Raw genomic sequence first — 22,069 nt, forward strand, 5'->3', positions numbered from 1 at the left:
ATCTGAAAATAATAAATACTCGCCGCGCACGAGGTCGTGTAGTTCTTCCTTCGTGGTCTCGAAATCCGACTTCGATGGTGGCGGTGGACCCGGTCCGACCTCGGGTCGTTCTTGTGGCCATCCTAATACTGTTAGGATTGAGCTGTTGTAAATATCCACGGCGTATCCCGGTGTTGAGATTTCAATGACCGCAGACAGCGTTGGTTCGTGCGCGGCTATAGATATTTTGGCTTCCTTGCCGGTGATTCGTTTTATTTGGCGTTGTATCTCCGCGTTGATTTCTTCGATCTGATAACTCCCAGTGGGTAGCGTAATTGTATCCCAGTCGAATTCGTCAGAGTCGGCTTTGGTTTTCCACGAAAACACAAACGAATTATTTGGCTGCTGACCGGAAAATGATGCCGCTCTGACATTAGGCCAGCTGTGATACGCACTGAGCTTCGACAACGCGATTTCGTTCACGGCAATTGGAGTTCGAAAATTAATGCTGAATTGTGGTGTCGTCGAGGACACTGAGATCATTGTGGTCCTTACCGGTGTTGTGTTTGTGACTATTTGCTGAAGCAGTTCCTGTGGCGTTGCCATCAGTGACATTATTTATTTGTTTAGTTTTCAAATAGTCATTGTACACATCTGACATTAGTTTGAATTCAGAATCTGATATCAACGCAGCATCGCTGGATTGCGCGTCTAACGATGATGATATCAGCGATGATAATTTCTGATATGCGGTCGTGGCTGTATTTAATTTTGTCGTGTAATCGTGTAATTTTGTGTTAGCACACGAGGATATTTTTTTTGCTATGATGCCGAAAACTCCTGCTGTTGCTGTAGCAGCGGAAACAGAGATCGTGGCAGCGACTACTGCAGTCACTGGAGTGACCGCTGATAGTATTACTCCCGCGGATGCAACAACGGCGGATACTGAATAAACCATAACGTCTAACACTGTTATGCGTCTGCGGTATTTTTTTACTTTTTGACTGGTTACTTCGATGACAGTTTTTAACTCAGATTGCCACTCACGGACTTGATTATATCGATATTGTTGAGCATCTGGAAATCCTTCGGATTTCAACGTTGACATTTATTTAAAAATCGCTGCCGATTTTCAATTACGCGGTAACCAATTGAGGCGTTTCTGCGACGAATTCCAAACACCACCAGTAAGATGTTGCGGTTAATTTCTTGTCTGCGGCTTCAAGTATAAATATTTCTTCGGTTCCGCTGTTTAGTATTATAGTTACAACCCCGGAATACTTATCGGTGGAATGTCTCCAAGGATATGTTGTGAAGATTTCAAATTTAGCGGCTGAAAACACAGACAACCTGTACACGCCAGTGACCGTTGCTGTGTATTTGATAGTGTTGTTTTGTTGTGACCATGTTGCGAATCCCGATGATACCGTGAATACGATGCTGGTGATATGCCCGGAAGTAACTCCAGTGGGGACTTTAATCAGACTGGTTTTGTTAACGATCTCAGGAATACCCAATACGATATCCTGCTGTGTTTGTTTGATCGTGTTAATGTTATTTTCTATTATCTGAATTTGATCTGAAAAACTTTTTTCCGTTCTGACTACACCTAACCGGGTATTAATCTTATTGATATCGTTGGCGTTATTAGTAAGATTTGGTATGATTTCAGAAAGTTTCGTGTCGACGACTGGAGGATCCCCAAAGAACTTATCCACGGCCTCATCAGTTTTTGAGAAGTTTCTTCGAAGTCTTGTAAACGCGCCCACGTGAACATCATACTCTGCACGCAGCGTATTTAGTTTACCGTTGACGATGTCCACGTATTGTTTGTTTGACGCATCCTGGTCGGATTCGGGATTTGCTAACGCGGTTATTTTGTTGCCGCTCATGTCAAGTCCGCCGGTCATTACGTCGCCGGATTTTGTTACTCTGTCGATGATTAGGCCAGCAACGTGTTGGTACTGCGCGTCGACGTATTGTTTATTTGCGGCATCTTCGAGACCTTCCGGATTTTTTAGAACGGTTATTTTGTTTCCATTCATGCTGAGTTCGCCTGTCATCGTGTCACCGGCTTTTTTCACACATTTATCAACACCTTTATCAATACTGTCTTTGATGCTTGCGATTGATATGTTCGAGTCCTTGATCCGGCCGCCATCACTAAATGCAACGAAGTTATCCTTGGTAGCTCCAAGAACTCTGCGAATTATGTCATTGAACTTAATGTTGCTCGTTCTTAGTTTTCCCTGCTTGTCCTGAAAAATAGCAACTTCATCTGGGTCAACTCCAGCTATATTCAAAAGATTATCGACTTCATCTCGGGTCGCATATTTTGAGAGATCAGCATCTGTGCCAGGTTTGACTTTTCTTGTGAAAGGTCTTCCGTAAATATCCACCATTATTCTTATTGCTGTTTTTCAAATGCTAGCATGAAAATGCCTAGCATTTCTCGATGCGGTATATTCATACACTACTCGATGCGGAGACGTTGCTGGATTTCTTGAGATTGCATCAAGAACATTTAAAACCTCGTTTCCACAAATGGGCGGATCAATTAATGTTTGTGTTGGTAGCGTCGACTGCCACACTGGAATTGAAAATCCTTTGGATTTCTTAGAAAATCTGCTGTTGAGAGTGCGAGGCACTCCGCGGACATACCTGAGAAACTCAGTTGGCGGTGCTAAACCGTACGAATCAAAATAGATAATTCCACGTGGATCGATCGCGTAAGCAACCCAGTGAGTTCCCGGACCATCTTTGTTGTCGAGATTGATAATGCCAGTTTCTGGATTATTCGGCCGCGTCGGTAATTGATCTCGCATAAATACTCCTCTGAAATGTTTTATGCGCAATTTTTTAACAGCATCGAGTAAATCAAAATTGCTCAACGGCGTTAGAATTTTTTTGGATACCATGATGGTGGAGTTCCTGGTAGTCTTAGCCCTGATCCGCGAGTGGATCTCCCCTTTTTTTTCTTGTATCCTTTTCCCGTTGCCTTTTTTAGTGCCATTCCAGCTGCAGTTCCAACTGCACCGAGTGCTGCAGCTTTTGCCGCTGCGCCAAGTAATCCTGGAATTGCAGCAGCTAGTATTGGGATGAGGGGAAATATTCCACCGGTTTTAGTCATGTCCTTGATAGCTGCAGCAGAGAAATCAAGTCGGACACCGGTTTTTGCTGTTAGTGCCTTATTAAAATGTTTAATCTGAGTGGCCGTCAATGACAATTTGTTTGGACCACTACCAAGTTGATCTCGTTTTAGTGTTATTGATGTCCCGCACGTGCTTGCGTGTTTTGATTGCAATTTCTTCGTTTGACCGGAAGTCAAGGTGACATTAACATGACTGTATGACATTATATTTCAGAAACTAATCTAATTGTTACATGTTTTCTACTGGAGCGTCAATAACTCTCATTCGTCCGCCAACACCTTCAAGCAGCATTGCTTTATCGGAGAGTATAACCGCGACAGCTCTAAAACCACCAGGAATTGCAGGTGGACCAACAACTGCAGCGGGAAACTCACCAACGTTAGCCTTGAAGTGTATATCAACGACAGATTGTTTTGTTAGATCAAGATGTTCCAACGAAAAGTAATAAATCGGATACAGCGTTGTAAAATCCAACTGTGATATCTGCAAACCCGTGTCAATATTTTGATCGCGTCCCATAAATGTCATTAGACGATGATACGCACGCGCGACCTGATTATTTGCGTAATCTATTAATATATCCTCGGATGGTTCTTGATGCCCGTTTATTCGCAGCGAAACCCCAGAAACAGCGAGTTTATCAAATATCATATGCGATCGTGCTTGACTATTTACTCGTGCGTTACCTTGAAGTGCTATAAAAATATGTCGCGGTGCTGACACACCCTGCTGTGATGAGATATGCCAAGTAAACTGTCCAGCACCGGCACCTTGAATAGAATCTGTTGTTGTTGTCAACCATGATATCAGTGATTTACCGCCTGTGTCCATAAAAGAGAGTAATCGTTGCTCTTCAGCGAGTGATGGAGACATTACTGGCATCCACAATGCAAGCTTTAATAATATTACTTTACCGGCAGCGACAGCGGGATCATCGTCTCGCCAAACAGCGTCGTTGTCGTCGCCTTTTCGTACGAGTATAACCGAATGTTTGGCACCAAAAATAACTTTGCGAACATTTCTACAAAAACCAAAGATGTGAGACAGTGGAATTATACATGAGAATTTTCTCTGTGGATCTGCCAACATTAATTGACGTGACCTAAATCCTAAATTATAATTCGGATTGGGAAAATATAAATCTTCAATAGCATTACTAGCACCAGCAGGAGCAGCACGGTCGAATGGTTGTCTAATAATGCTAGGTCTACCATCTGGTTCATCATAATTATCTTTAGCGAACATCATAGTCGGACCAGCCGATCTGGTGTAATCATCTGAGTATCGTGCTAATCCGACGATTGTTGTAGCAACGTCAACATTATCCTGAATCGTTTCAATTTCTTTTCCATCAATGCTGTATGAGGCACTTCTGAATAGTGCCATGATACCGTTGTTAACAAACCCAACTTGAATATTAGCGTCGTATGGTGTATCAGCAGGAACATCTGTTACAAGTTCCCCCGTGACTTCAAGAAATGCTTCCGCGGGCAAGAAATATCTACTTGTGTCCTGAACTTGTAATTCAATTCGTCCTCGCTGATTAGGATTTCTTGCTTCGTAAGAATAATACTGATAATCGCGCACGGATTCGTCTTTGAGTATTGGTGCTTCCATATCAAATGCTGGATCAGATACGCGTTTAAACATTTTATATAAAATTATTGTCGTCTAAAACGAAGACCACTTCGGGAAATTCCGCTTCCTGATATCAGGCTTGTATTTATTTGTTCGGGTGTTTGGGTTACAAGCTCTGCAAGTTTTTGATTGGCAGCCTGATTTATTACTTTACTGACGTCCGCGGGCATAAGTTCAGTACTGGCCAGTTTCACCGGTGGTGGTTTTTTTGATCTGCGAATTAACCGTGACAGTCTGTCCTTGATTGACGCGAATGCTTTCCCGGCGAGATCACCAACAGATCCAAGGGCTTTATCCTTGATAACATCAATAGCTTTCATCGACAATTGTTTTGCAATCGGTAATGCCTTAGGGGCTATTCTTGAAAACAAACCAGTAATTGTATCACCGAGACCATCACCGTAAGTTGCTCTGTAGACTGGTAATCGCGAGTTCACTACGCGGACTTGTAACACACGAGCGTGTCCGGGTTGAGAATTGTGCACGATCATTTTATTTAATTATTGTTTCTCTAACTAAATTTGCTAGTCGCTGTGGTAACCATCCGCGAGTTCATCAATGAGTCCCCGGTAAACGCCGATATCCATGATGCCACGCTGAAATAGTCTCTGACAGATATTTGCGGCTTCATTTATAATTTCCGGAGAGTTGTTTCCGGCGCGTCTTCCTCCTATGAGAACTTCTAACCGTGATACGTCATTGACGATATTATCAGGACAGATGTGGTTGTTATATCCGCGACCAGTGTAACCTTTTCCTATTTTCCTTATTTCCTTTTGTACCCTTTTAATATCAGAAATTACATCATTTTTCTGAGCTATTTTATCTGATAAAACCATTTTAGCAGAAGTACCCTTCAATGTTTTTTGTTCTTCTATTTCATCGTTTAATTCTCTTAATATATCATTTAAATTGGCTAGTTCCCCCTCTAATTTTTTTCTTTTTTCTGATATATTTGGGGGGATGGACGAAACAGGAGTGGTAAAATCATCATCGGGAGCACTAGCCCCCATTTGTTCACGCGATGAAAATTCAGGCACTGGATCAGGCAGTGTCATTGCGGGGTCTATTTTTAGAGCTGGTGGTCTCTTCTCCTGTAGTTTTAACTGTTTTTTCATTTCCTTTTCCTGTATTTTTTTCTTCTTTTCTTCCTCCCTTTCCTGCTTTTTCATTTCCATTTCCTGTATTTTTGCCTGCCTTTTCCTTTCCCTTGCCTTCATTTGTTGGTCTCGAATTTCCTTATTAACCCCAATTACGCCAGTTTTTATAAAATTATAGGTATCATCAGTGCTAGATATTCGAGAAATACCCCGGTTTACTTTGTAAACATAATCCCTCCAATCATTCAGGGTCATACCCGAGGCAGCTCCTGGTTTCAGAAAATCTTGCCGGTTAGGATAATTTAAGACAATCCAAGCAGAAAACTCCCTAAGCTCATCCACGTTAGTAAGCGGAATATTTTTTATATCAGTAATACCATCTTCGGTAAATTTATTAATAAATGTTTCCTTAGCAACTGTCACTACTCCGGCGGCACCTGGATCAACTACAGCACCTTCATCTGCCTGTTGCTGTTTAAGTTCTTCTATTGCTTGAAGTAACCCTCGTTTTGTTTTGGTAGGGTCAGCAGGATCAGGTTTTCCTACAATTGCAGTTTTAACTTCACCAGTAGCTGCTGTAATAGGCTTAAATAATTCCTCCGCAGATGTTGCAAACTCAACTTGCGCTTCTTGTCTTGCTTTTAATTTTTCTCTGACGGAATCACGGACCGGAATAAATTTTTTAATCGCGGCTAGTCGTTGTCGTGCCAATCTAGTTGTGAGTGCTTCTCCAATATTTGCCATTATTTATTTATCAATGATTTAATTCCGTTAACATAAAAGTGTTTTCTCGTAGCAGCAGAGGGGGCGCAAACTACACCTGATTTTTCAATGATACCTCACCGTGGAAAATTATGTCGGCGGAGTCGGATTTGCTGAAGTAACTCGCGCTATGTCAGCGGCGACGAAGCATTTCTGAAAATGCGAAGCATTTCTCAAGGACATTTTTTTTGTCCTGTATTCTGAATAGAAGGGTTATTTCGTCGAAATAAGCCCTCTATCGGGAATAGTTTCAGTGGAAGGGTTATCTCGGAAAAGTATTTTGTAGGATTCGCCCTCCCTGCTGCTCTTCTGATTCCTTGCAAATTTTAATTTTAGTTCGCACTAAACCTGTGGATATAACAAAGCTTATGTCTTGCAAAAAGACGATTGTGGAAACCACGTCGAGCACCCGATGTGAATCCTCCATTGAGGGACACTAGCATACATTCACACGAGATGCGACATCCTTTTCTTTGTACGTCGTCTTAAGAGGTAAAGATTGACCACTGTGTACATTTGGTTCCCATTATGCGGAGTAGTGTAGTAGCTGCGGATATTCGGTCGTATAACTTGGAAACGTGGAATTGTTGAAAAGTAAAATTTAAATTGTTAGATGGAAAATTTGTCTTCCATAGCTGCCTTATTGCCACCAGTTGCTTTTCAACTTATTTATGGATTAGTTCCGAAAAAAGAACATGATGAAAGTATATATATATATATATATATATATATATATATATATATATATATATATATATATATATATATATATATATATATATATATATATATTAATTTTCTGTGCCACTTCTACTGCTTTATTTGACAGGCAACTGCCGATAATCGATAATTTGCAAAAACAACGTTGCAATCATGGTTTGAAAGCCCGTGATATATATCCTTTTTCGTCCTTGCGTTAGTCTCTAATCGCTATAATATGTTGACAGGAGCTGCACCTGTTATCACCACAGGGATCAGGCTTGCTAGTTCGGTATTGACTCGTGATTGGTATTACTGTTGTTCTGACTAGGCTAGCAATGAGGTGTTTTGGTTGGCTACTACGGGTTGGTTCCTAAATATTAACTGTCGTACGATTTCAGGATAGATACGTGTTTCTGGAAGACTTTATCTACTTATCTACTGGATGGTAGGTCAGGATATATATATATATATATATATATATATATATATATATATATATATATATATATATATATATATATATATATATATATATATATATATATATATATATATATATATATATATGTATGTATGTATGTATATATATATATATATATATATATATATATATATATATATATATATATATATATATATATATATATATATATATATATATATATATATATATATATATATATATATATATATATATATATATATATATATATATATATACAGTGGGTCACTACCATCTGTATGTTCAGCCGTATGGTTGCCTCTGCTTTCATGTATTTTCCTCGTAGCCTCGGTTCATCAGATTATGTGCAAGTTCAAAACAAGATTTCAACCAGAGTATCTTCATCGATGACATACAGTTTTGTTAGACGTACTCGTGTTCAGGTTATTCTCCTATTGTTCATGGAAACGAAAATCAGAAAATAACATGCAATACAACATATATTTATTACTGATGTACCATTTCCTCAGTTTTATTTTGAATAACCCTCTCTCAACAATGCCTGATAAGCTAGATTTTATACGAAAGTCAATACAAAACTTTTGAAGTTCCCAAAAATATGTTACTTAATTATTTGGAATGAGGGGCAGACTACACAGAGACACAGCACATATATTACGCATATATAACTTACTTCGCATAGAGCCCGTAATCAATAATAATATATACTTATATAAGGCAGGACATATATTTTCGTTAAATGTTACCTTCACTTGCACATTAGGTTTGATTTGTAATCAAGGTATTTTTATGCATATAACGCCAATTCGAGTAAAGAATATTGCCATGACAATGCCTTTATAGCAACGTTATATACATCCTACACAGTCTTAAGTTTCGTATTACATTATAAATGGCAAGAACTACGTACTGAAGAAAATCTGATTTTCACTTAATATTAAAACACACGAATACAATTTTGACGGCAAGTTCTGTATTGACTTGTACCAACCGCCTATGTACGAGTAGAAACGCATGCTTCCCAGCAAAGTTTGAGACTATCAACAGTGCATTTTCCCTTGTTTGTTATTAAGATTCTGGGCAGTATCCAAGATTAATCCATGTCGGTGATATCTTCTCTATGGGATCTGATTTCCATGGACACCCATGCGAAGTAATGTTCTGTCGACCTTTTGGTTCAAGAAACAAATCACGTATTTAAAATCTCTGAAAGAGGAACACATCATTCGGAACATATCGTTAGGCGCAATAGCTCTCCCTTGTTCGATTTCCAACGCATTATCTGAAAGGCTACTTAAACACCAAAACATAAACGTTGATTGGTGTCTGACAGATCACCACGTAAGATTGTGCTGATATGATTTTAATCAGATTGAATTATATGCATTTTTAAATCATGTGGTCAATTGATGTTGTACGGGTTGCATGTCATCAATCAATTAGCCTTGTTATGTAGAGGCTTTGAGAAAGCATTTGTCTCGACATATCATTATCTTTGAAAGGATATTGCATCGTTTGGGGAGAAATGGCTTGTAAAGAGTTATTATAGTAAACACAAGCAAAACAATAAGAAGAGGTGGTATATATGATAAGATGCAACAAAATGCGATTGAAGTAAAATGCTTTAATACATTGTGAGGGAAGCAGTTTTATAAAAGATACTCTTATATATATATATATATATATATATATATATATATATATATATATATATATATATATATATATTGGCCTCTTATGTCGGGCTGCTCTTGCAGTAATTAGTTCTTATAATTAGACTGACATCATTACTAATGTTACAGTAAAGACTAATCTTCCCGATGAAGTCAACTTGGTTTTGTGAGATTTCTAAGATTCTTCTCTAAATTTGCTTTTGGCATCACATGCTTCACCGCTTCCGTCATTACACGTGTCTCATAGTTTCCGAAAGAAACAGATGGAAGATTTAGGCACTTTTCTTTTGCAATTGCAAATAGAAGAAAAATCATTTTATTTTATAACAATAAGAGAAATATAATAAGCAACAGGAGAACAAGAGTGAATAGTGATTAGAACGAAATGAGTCAAAAGAAAACTGTTCATGTGTTACAAAACATTCTGGTAGACATAAAATACTTGAAAAACGTCACAAAATAAACTAATACCTAAACTAATCATTGCACAGATTGATTTGTGGATAGTAAATAAGATGTTTCTGGATTAGTTGATAATGGGCTGTTGGCATCAGATGACTGGCTATCGGATAGTAGATTGCTGTACTTTTGGATAGTAAATCACTGGATGCTGTCTAGTAAATAACTGTGTTGTTACTACATAATTAGTTGATGGATAGTAGGTAATTGGGTATAGATAATTGGTTTGTTGATAGTATATAACTGAATGCTCGATAGAGTCTGTCTGTCTGTGCGTGTGTTTGTGTGTGTGTGATTTGGATTTTAAACGTAGCTTTAACAATTTTTCGGTCATATCGCTACGATGTCGGCAGTGTGAGAGTTTATAGTTATGTCTTGAACTGGGACATCAAGTAGTATGATGTCCCACCCAGCCACATTATCCTGACACAAAGCCAACCAGTCCTAACACTAACCTCTTAATGCTGAGCGCCAAGCGAGGCAGCTGTTAGTATCACTTTTGTAAGTATTTAGTATGACTCGGCCAGGGATCGAACCCACGACCTCCGGCATCCGAGACGGACGTACTAACCACTAGGTCACCGGAGCGGTCGAATGATGGATAGTAGATAACTGGATGATGGTAGTAGATAACATGCTGTTGATAGCAGTTTATTGGTTGGTGGATAGTAGATTTTTGTGGGTACTTGATAATAGAACGTTGGGTGTTGATTGTATACAATTGGATAGTGGATAGTTGATTTGTTGGTGCTGGATATTAGATAATCAATTGAACAATGGTATCTAATCGATGTATACAGAATATGAGTAAGGTAGTTTTGCTTTTCAAAATGTGGTGTTTGGAAAGAAAGATCTGTTACATAATAAGCCTTCGATTTTAACATTTTAGTGGTTTATGATAGTAGAAAACTGGAATTTAGCTGTCTCTATCTTTCTCACTGTGTAAGAGACATATGCTATAGTTTGGTTAGGGAGTATGCTATTTTGTTTTAAAATATAAGTAACAATGTGAACAAAATGAGATTAAAAACAAAAACAAGTGGGACGTTTCACTGCACGCAGGGGCCCCGAATGGCAGAGTGGTCTAAAGTGCTCTCTGTTACGGATCACTGTCATCTCACCTCTGCGTGGGTTCGAGTCTCGGATTCAGCCAATGTCGGTATGTGAGAAAGCTTGCCAGTAGCTTCTCGTGGGTCGGTAGTTGTTTCCGGGGTTTTCCCGGGTTCTTCCTCCACCATTAATACTGGCCGCCATGTATAGCCTATCGTGTGCTGAAAAATGGCGTTAAACACTACAACAGCAACAACAACAATCACTGCACGTAAAACTCTACTAGTGTTCATCCTTTGGTACGTAAATGTCCGTCTGTGTGTCCTTACACCTACACTTTCGAACCATGGAATGAACATTTTCACAATGACAGATAGATTATGGTACTTTGCAAATGTGACTTGTTCGAAACATTCATTTTGAATATCTCTGCCTTGTTATAAAATTGCGACTATAGTGACATTTGTGATTGTGTTGTGCGACAATTCTCTCCCGCACACACACTCATACACCTATGTATGTATGTATGCATGCATGCATGTATGTATGTATGTATGTATTTATGTATGTATGTATGTATGTATGTATGTAGGTATGTATGTAGGTATGTATGTATGTATGTATGTATAAATGTATGTTCATCAAACGCTCATAAAAAATCTTTGGCCTATTAAACATAAAGTGGAGAAGCCCTTGCTTCTTGTGTGTATTCATCCGGTTCAGTGCCCATCTATGTTATGTAAGGCTGTGATATAGTATTCGTTCCATTTTCCAATTATTGTGCAACAGAAAAATGAAGAGAAACGAAAAAGAAACAAAACAAATATGAATGATCAATATGCCATACATTGAGAGACTGTATACTTTGAAGGTAGTCATACCACGGAATGGACGGTAAGGATTCATTATAATTCAGCTAATACAAATACAAAGGTAGACACTTAGCTCAATAGTAAATACAGTTACGCAAGGGACCAAGACCATGTAACTTCATTTATACGTCACCCCCTCCCTTTGCCGTTAATAACGTACTCTGTTGTCTTGCAATGCCGATTTTCCACTATTAATAACGAACATACGTTGCAATAGGTGCATGCAAAAATGCTCATATGGAAAAATGATTTACCGTATCTGTCGTCATCCAAAGAGAAACAACATCGCTCAAAGAATCTATCTATCTATCTATCGAACTATCGACCTACCTGCCTACCAACCTACCTACCTATCTATCTATCTGGTGTATACAATTTTAATTACAAGGAAAATAGCCTTGGCGAGTTTCCTTTTACTGAAATATTTGTACAGCGATTGGTATATCCAAGATACACCATAATACAAAACATACATTTTATTTATATCACATTCTAATACAAATGTTTGCATATTGAAAGCAGTTACAACCGATTATAGGCACCTGCGTATTAACGGAATGAAAGACCTCTGCACATCCCTGCTCAGTGTGTCAGCTAACAAATATAGTATTTTACCATTTGCGGCTAATCACAATTCTTCTTTGCAAGAGTTGCTTCTTTTGTTTGAAGTTCTTTTTTTTTCATATTTGTGAAATGAATGTAAACCACTTATGATTTAAGCATGAAATACGGATTAAATGAAGACAACAGAGCACTCCAAACAGCAGCAGGATTAGGCTAGCTTCTGGAACACGGCTATTCATTTCTGGAGAGTGTGAAATATAAACTCAGCAAAATGACGAACCAGCAAGATGTGATGTAAACATTTAAATGTATACTAGGGTTGGTCTAAGTCAATACTGTGATTTAATAAACATTGTTACCGATCATAGAAATGTTTCTGTCTTCAATATCTATCTTTCCCATTTCTTCTGGCTTGTGTGACTCTACATTTGGCCATCGTTCATAGGTACAGAGACATCAGCGCATTACACTGTCGCAAATCATTCACGCTAATTTTTTCCAGGATTTTCGATCAATTGATCGACGAGAGAGAGAGAGAGAGAGAGAGAGAGAGAGAGAGAGAGAGAGAGAGAGATGTGGTAGTGGTTTTGTTTAGACTTAAAATATCGGTTTGTTGCCTGTTCCTATGTTTCTTTGTTGGCTGAAAGTCTGCTGCTAAACCATCCAACAGTGGGCAAGAGCGAAAGGCGGGAGGAAACCATCTGATAATTTAATATTAGATAATCTGTTTTTAAAACCGTATTAATGGGTTTTATAAAATATGAAGAAAGAATGAAACCAAACAAAGCTGTAAATAGATTACAGTATATGTGTTCCTCCCACCAAAGAAATGTACCGTATAGTCTGGACAGACTATTGAAACTTTATCATTGATACTGTGAATAGCGTATTAAACTCCCAAGAAATGTATCCACCTAATCATTACAACCACCCAGGTTCGTACGTTACTTGATGCAAGTTCAGTCTTCTTTTTCTCTCTCACTCTATAGATTGCCCGTATTTCGTCCCTTATTTGTATTTGTGTGTGTGTGTGAGAGAGAGAGAGAGAGAGAGAGAGAGAGAGAGAGAGAGAGAGAGAGAGAGAGAGAATTAAAGAAAAAAAAGCCATACACCTTCCAGCTGTTCAGTTACATTTTCAATCACGTAATTTGAGAAGGAGCTTGGGACGAGTTACTCTATTATAGGCAGCAACATTTTTCTTTCTTTGACATTTCTCTAAATTTCAGGAATGTATCTAACATACACATTTCGACAGCACAAGAATATCTCCGGCACCATTGTACTCTACAAAGTTTGAATTAATTGATAATACATATGTAAACGATTAGGAAATCAATCAAAAGGCAATTATATTTTGCACAGTTTGCACATATTTAATTACTCCTAGGCCTGGCAGTGGATTCTACCTGGCACACGCATTTCTATCATTAATTGAATGATTCGTGTCTCAGTTCATGGATACGAAATGCATGTGCTGTTTTCAGCATATCTCAGTATTAACTACTGCCTGCCTAAGGTGTGTTTCGTGAAGATCTAGCGTTTCTTATTGGGTAATGGAGATGACAGCATATCGGGGTGGACAAGGGTGTTAGTGCATGACAGCTAAACTAAAGAAAATCGTTGCGGGCCCAGTAGCGGATATAGATGGTGATTGTAGACTCATTGTCCGAGAACCATCCACTCCCTAGTGTGATTAAGAAGACGGTTTATTAATATGTGAGAAAAGTAATTTACATTAGGGATATCGTTAAACTGTTTAATGAAACAGTTGAACAACCAATATGACGTTGTATTCATCGCTAAAGGAATCAATCGTATCAAATGACGATTACATAAGCGTCCAAGATGTAACCAAACACCATAAAATACATGCGGATCTGCATGTCTATTACGCATCGAAATATTCACGAATGATGTTTGATAGTTTGGAAGAGTTTAGAGGTGTATATACATAGGAAAATGCAATCTAAACCATTACTCACCATCAATAAATGTGTGGTGTTGAATGAGATCATAATAACAGAGTTTAATAAGTGGTTTAAATTATATTAAATGCATTTTAAAGCAAATTACAAATACTACTTGAAAAGGGATGTTACGATAATTAATTATGGTGCGAGAGGACAAGGACGAGTTTATGTATTATACACCTAAATTTCTCATATCTGCACGTCTGACAACAAGACAATACTTGCCAGTGACAAAATAACTTGAAGGACGAGTTTATGTATTATACACCTAAATTTCTCATATCTGCACGTCTGACAACAAGACAATACTTGCCAGTGACAAAATAACTTGAAGGACGAGTTTATGTGTTATACATTTTCGGCGTTTGTGTTGTTTTTTATCACAGTTGTATTATACACCTAAATTTCTCATATCTGCATCTCTGACAACAAGACAATATTTGCCAGTGACAAATAACTTGAAGGACGAGTCTATGTATTATACACCTAAATTTCTCATATCTGTATGTCTGACAACAAGACAATACTTGCCAGTGACAAAATAACTTGAAGGACGAGTTTATGTATTATACACCTAAATTTCTCATATCTGCATGTCTGACAACAAGACAATACTTGCCAGTGACAAAATAACTTGAAGGACGAGTTTATGTATTATACACCTACATTTCTCATATCTGCATGTCTGACAACAAGACAATACTTGCCGGTGACAAAATAACTTGAAGGACGAGTTTATGTATTATACATTTTCGGCGTTTGTGTTGTTTTTTTTATCACAGTTGTATTATACACCTAAATTTCTCATATCTGCATGTCTGACAACAAGACAATACTTGCCAGTGACAAAATAACTTGAAGGACGAGTTTATGTATTATACACCTACATTTCTCATTTCTGCATGTCTGACAACAAGACAATACTTGCCAGTGACAAATAACTTGAAGGACGAGTTTATGTATTATACACCTACATTTCTCATTTCTGCATGTCTGACAACAAGACGATACTTGCCAGTGACAAATAACTTGAAGGACGAGTTCATGTATTATACACCTAAATTTCTCATATCTGCATGTCTGACAACAAGACAATACTTGCCAGTGACAAAATAACTTGAAGGACGAGTTTATGTATTATACACCTAAATTTCTCATATCTGAATGTCTGACAACAAGACAATACTTGCCAGTGACAAATAACTTGAAGGACGAGTTTATGTATTATACACCTACATTTCTCATTTCTGCATGTCTGACAACAAGACAATACTTGCCAGTGACAAATAACTTGAAGGACGAGTTTATGTATTATACACCTACATTTCTCATTTCTGCATGTCTGACAACAAGACAATACTTGCCAGTGACAAATAACTTGAAGGACGAGTTTATGTATTATACACCTAAATTTCTCATATCTGCATGTCTGACAACAAGACAATACTTGCCAGCGACAAAATAACTTGAAGGACGAGTTTATGTATTATACACCTAAATTTCTCATATCTGCATGTCTGACAACAAGACAATACTTGCCAGTGACAAATAACTTGAAGGACGAGTTTATGTATTATACACCTAAATTTCTCATATCTGCATGTCTGACAACAAGACAATACTTGCCAGTGACAAATAACTTGAAGGACGAGTTTATGTATTATACACCTAAATTTCTCATATCTGCATGTCTGACAACAAGACAATACTTGCCAGTGACAAAATAATTTGAAGGACGAGTTTATGTATTATACACCTAAATTTCTCATATCTGCATGTCTGACAACAAGACAATACTTGCCAGTGACAAAATAACTTGAAGGACGAGTTTATGTATTATACATTTTCGGCGTTTGTGTTGTTTTTTATCACAGTTGTATTATACACCTAAATTTCTCATATCTGCATGTCTGACAACAAGACAATACTTGCCGGTGACAAAATAACTTGAAGGACAAGTTTATGTATTATACACCTACATTTCTCATATCTGCATGTCTGACAACAAGACAATACTTGCCAGTGACAAAATAACTTGAAGGACGAGTTTATGTATTATACACCTAAATTTCTTATATCTGCATGTCTGACAACAAGACAATACTTGCCAGGGACAAAATAACTTGAAGGACGAGTTTATGTATTATACACCTACATTTCTCATATCTGCATGTCTGACAACAAGACAATACTTGCCGGTGACAAAATAACTTGAAGGACGAGTTTATGTATTATACATTTTCGGCGTTTGTGTTGTTTTTTTTTATCACAGTTGTATTATACACCTAAATTTCTCATATCTGCATGTCTGACAACAAGACAATACTTGCCGGTGACAAAATAACTTGAGATCATAGTTTTGATGACTAGACATAAATCTGTTGGAAATACTAGAATATGTCTGATAATGATTAAATTTAAGAGGCTGATTTGGAGATTCCATTGCGCTAGACATTCACTCCAGAGAAACTGACTTTTAGCTTAACAAGATTTACATCCCTTGCAAATAAATGTGGAAATGATAGAAAATCAACGCTCCCAAACCTCTGACGTTATCCACTACAGAAAACAAAACAACCGAATAAGATACTGGTCTGGAACTGAAAGGGTTTACAAAGTGGTTTAATTTGAACAAGAAAAGCGGCTTAAGTCTTGCACCAAACTGAGAAGATAAATACATTGAAAAGACCTATATTTACGTATTTACTTTTCGTTGCCATTTTATTCTTTATTCATCTAGAAATAAAAAGGTCGTACTTCATATCTATTTAGCGATGCTATTCAAAGCATACGAAAAGCGAAGTATAACCATTATGTTTTAGACAATTGTCAGCAACATATAATAACATCTATCACAAATGCAGAATATACTTGTATTTTATTTTATAATTAGAAGGTTGATAGAAAACGTTATGCTAAGATTATTTAAACGTGTCATTGTTTTGCATGGGTAGATGTGATAGGGTGTGTCTGGGCGAATAAAGCAAAAGTAGGGTTGCTTAAAGTCCAAACCACCAAACTTTGATTAAAAGAAATCCCGAAAATGCTATTTTAAAAAAAAATTCTTTATAATTATTCAAAGTATCGTTCTTTATTGTTGAGATCATTCGTTGTATTGAAAACAGTCCAATTAGTATGTAAATGATCCTCCTAATTTCAATGGTCTTATTTAATCCATGATGATAACTTTGACATAATATCACAAACTGTGGTATAAGCGAAGTTAAAGATCATCAGCAGAATTTGTTATTTTGACTTTTCCAGGCTCCTCTTGATGAAGTCTCTTTCAATTTTTTTCCGTTATAACAGCTACTTATTTTCATTCTGTAACAGACAAGAATAAAAATATATCGACTAGTTTATGCTCTCATTGAACACTGGTAGGTCCAATCCATTTTACCGCTTCAATAGCATGAGAAAACATTGTAGCTGTGTCATCATCATTATCTGAAACAGCAACAATGATCACATCTTCTTCCTTGTGGACTTTGTTCTTCTCGATAGTTTGAAAGATATAGATTAATACCGATCATTTTGGTTTTGTTTCTTATTTGTTCACATTGTTTGAATGTATTCATATATTAGTCAGCTATCTCTCTCTGTCTAGGACTAATTTTCTCTCTTTGTATGTATCTGTTTGTGGGTCTACACACACATACACACACAGAGATATATATATATACACACACACACACACACACACACACACACACATATATATATATATATATATATATATATATATATATATATATATATATATATATATATATATATATATATATATATATATATATATATATATATAAGTCATTATGTCGTCATCGTCTTTATCATCCGTGATTTCATCTTCTTTCAATACCTATATTATTTCTTATATCTGTTTAATCCCTCTGCCTAACTGCAAAAGCTTTCTTCTTCAGATCTTACTAACGTTTATTAATTGACTGTTGTACTGTGTAGTAGAACAAATATTCAGTGTTTGCACAATCCGAAGTGCGGATACTAGATCTCTCACGTAATAGAACATTGTTTAATAAAGGTTTTTCTGTCCTTTGAGTTTTACGTGTTTTTTGGGCTGGGCGATTAGTGAGTGGATTTCTGCTGTCACGATTATATATTCAATGTTTTTTATCTTCTTCTAAATATACCTACATTTTATTGAATCCTGTTCAGTTTGTATACGGATATTCTGCACATGAGCCACGTGAATTACATTTGTATGAGCATCACTCTCTGGGATGGTGTACTTTCTCTTCACTGTCTTTCTAACTCGTTAAATGGGCGTGATTTAACCTTTATCCATATACTGTAAAATATGCCATGGATCTGTCATTGTGGACTTTTGATTGCACACTTTAATCTTTGTAAAATGTATGACACAAACTTATCAGCAGAGTCTCTACGAAATGTTTTCTTGTCTGATTAAGATTATCTGGCAAGCGAATCGAGATGACTAAATATTTCTACCTGCAGGATAGGTTCTTATGAATGAGTAAGTTTAAGAATTATAAGTTTCTATTTTCGGATCAATTATTCTTATTTAAACCAAACGACTAACATTTTAATTTTTCTATCTTCATTACATGTAATTTGAGGATGTTGAAGTTCTCACATAAATTAATAATTGCAGTTCAGTAAAGACATTCAACTTGATAGGGTAAATTCATTGACATCGCTTTTCATGAAATAATGCTTTGCTGTAATAGAAATTAAACTATTAATGTAAGGGTTTTGTCATGTGAATGATAAAAAAAAAATGCTGTCATTGGTGAGCTGGATTAGACTATCATTTGTTCTTTCAGACTTCTCTTTTCGGTCTACCCTATCTTTCTTTTGTTAGTTTTCTTTGTATATCATTCTTTGCATTATTGTCATAATCCTCATCAAGATTACACATCAGAATATGTAAAAGTGACCGATGTAAACGTCGTCGATATAATAAGGACTGACAGCTTTTGTTTTGAAGTTCGATTAAGTAAGACCGGTAAGGAATTCGTTGCAAATTGAATGAATCCGCGAATAGGCTGAGATTAAAGATGGCACAGCGTTTTTTTTTATTGTGGGAGGTGTAGATTTGGTGTTTCATTAGTATCTATAGCATTCTTTCGGTTCATGTTTCAATGAAAAATTAAATGGGCAAATTTTTTAAGATCATTTCGTCCTACAAATGCCGACGTAAATTGGCCTTGGTAAAAAATGCACTATACACAGACGTGCATAACTACACTAAGATAACAGTCAATATCCATACCTGGTAGAGCGAATAAGGAACGGCATTGATAACCTGAAAATCATATTTATACTAAGTCGGTAAAGTCAGCATACTTACATCGTGTATCGCAAAAAACCCTCAATTTAAAGAAAATTCAATCCAAAGTGAGTAAGTATGCAAATGACTAAAAGTAGTGTAGCAAGCCAAAGGGGCTTCTTTACCGAGCGATGTCAACCCTGGCTTGAATCCCGTTAGAAGTCACACGTTCCCCTAGAGTCCAAAGACTTCAATACAGCTACGGTTGGAAACTGGAAATACTGACGCGCCTAAACGTCAAAATATTTTACTCTAATTAATACATGGCAACTATCCTCATAACTTTCAAATTGCCTGTCCACCTGACAACTGCATAATTCTCGTTAAATGTCCGAAACATGGCGCCAATATTTCACGCGGGGACAATATACGACCAAACCACCATATACATGGAACTACGTCACCCTAGGCCAGTCAAATCATGATTTTAGGCACCATTTCACCTGTAAATCTACACCATATTTAACACCATAGCAATAGTAAACGATGCCTGCTGTTTATTCCATTGTGCATTGTAATCCCCAATCACCAATACTGTACCTGGAACACACAATCAATTTACACAATTAGATTTTAGTAGGGACTACTGAGCGACAGGAACACTTGGCGTACTTGTTAAATTCTTTCTGATATTCGAATTGCATTGCAATATACACATTCCTGTGAAGACACAGTGTCCGTACAAATTTTGTTCTAAAATAAGATATATATTTTAATATCTATAAAATAAACATTTTGATACACACATTTTTGGTGTCCTCAAAAGTTAAGTTTTGATAATACAAAGTTTCAGTATAATATTCGGTCAAAAACTGGATAAGCATTTTGATAAATACGTTCGTGTAAGGACAGGGTGTCCTCATAAAATTCTCTCTAAAGTGGGATACACAGTCAGTATATGTACAGCCTATATTAAATGAACTCATTAGGCGGTATATATTTTACCTTTCCATGATATGGCGTGATTCTTTGAATGATAAAGTCAATACTGCATGTTTTGTATTTACCTTTTACATATTTTGTTTTAAACCATGGCTGATTAGGAACATGTCATTGAAATCCATAATGCCGAACATGCATGACGCCATTAGTACCAAAAGGCATTATTACAAATACAAACAACGAGATCTGTTCTAGCTATCTTCCCGTTTGCCGCACTACATTGGACAAAGGCACAAATAAGATGCAAGAATAAAGGTTAATGAGGTAGAAGTGAAATTATGTTTAACCTGCGCATTGCATTCACAAGGTTGGGTTTTTGTGGGCTTAATTATTTGGTCAGGAAAGATATTGTTTACCTGCAAAGAGGTGAAAACTATCAATGTAATTATTGCTCTCTTTTTCCAAATGATTTGGGTATGCTAAAACCGAATACATTATTTGGCTCTCTCTATTTTGACAGTTTTGGACCAAAATCAATAAAACAACAAACTGGGCGCTATGCAGAACGACAAACGTTCATTACATCTGTAGGTGGTGGTGCCTCAATAAGGCCACAACCTTTGCATATAATGCCATGTTTTTCTTGCCTACAAACACAATGAATACATCCGAATACGGCTATTTCAAGATAATTTGGTGGAAACTATAATGGAGAACAATTAAATTGACAGTAACTACGGAAGTTTGAAGTTTCCGATGCCGGCTATTTTCTTTCTTGGTGGATTCAGTTCTAAAACATTAAAATAAGTGGGAAACAAAAGTATGTAAATTTAACACATCACTAATATTTCGAAAAGGTTATATATGCCAATGTTTCATCATGTTTGGTGTGTCAATGATTAATCATTTCCAATATATAGGTTTATGCGCCAATATGAACAGCCACAACCCACCGGAACAACTTTCAATTAAAAATCAAGTCGGATCGATCCAGAAAAAGACAGTTACATACATACCAAATATCCAAGATTCTGCACGTGACACTGTAACGTTGAAAAAGACATTTCATTGAATTCTACATTTAGTAACTTCTCTTCAGCAAAAGCATCCAGTACTTACGGATGGTCAAGCTGTCTTTCCCGTACTGATGGCGATAAAATGGACAATGCAAGAATGCAATTCCAAACGTTTATAATAGTGAATGATTTTGTATAGCTAGACAACTTCATTTACAATGTGATTATGAGTCCATGCAAATAAATGATTAAATGTAATACTGATGTAGACTAGTTCATACAAGGCAAGTAGTTTTATTTATTTCTGCATTAAATTGGACGCAGACACGTTTCACTGACTATTTAATTTATGTAATTAATTTTGATAGTTTGACTACTTATAATTTTAAATAGCAATAGTTTATTTTATAGTACTGGTTTGCCTATAACTGATCCTTGCAATCCGCTATATGAAATACTTAGTCTCAAAGTACTTT

The sequence above is a fragment of the Sinohyriopsis cumingii genome, chromosome 9, assembly GCF_028554795.1.
Source record: "Sinohyriopsis cumingii isolate HCF-2022 chromosome 9, ASM2855479v2, whole genome shotgun sequence".
Lineage (NCBI taxonomy): Eukaryota > Metazoa > Mollusca > Bivalvia > Unionida > Unionidae > Sinohyriopsis > Sinohyriopsis cumingii.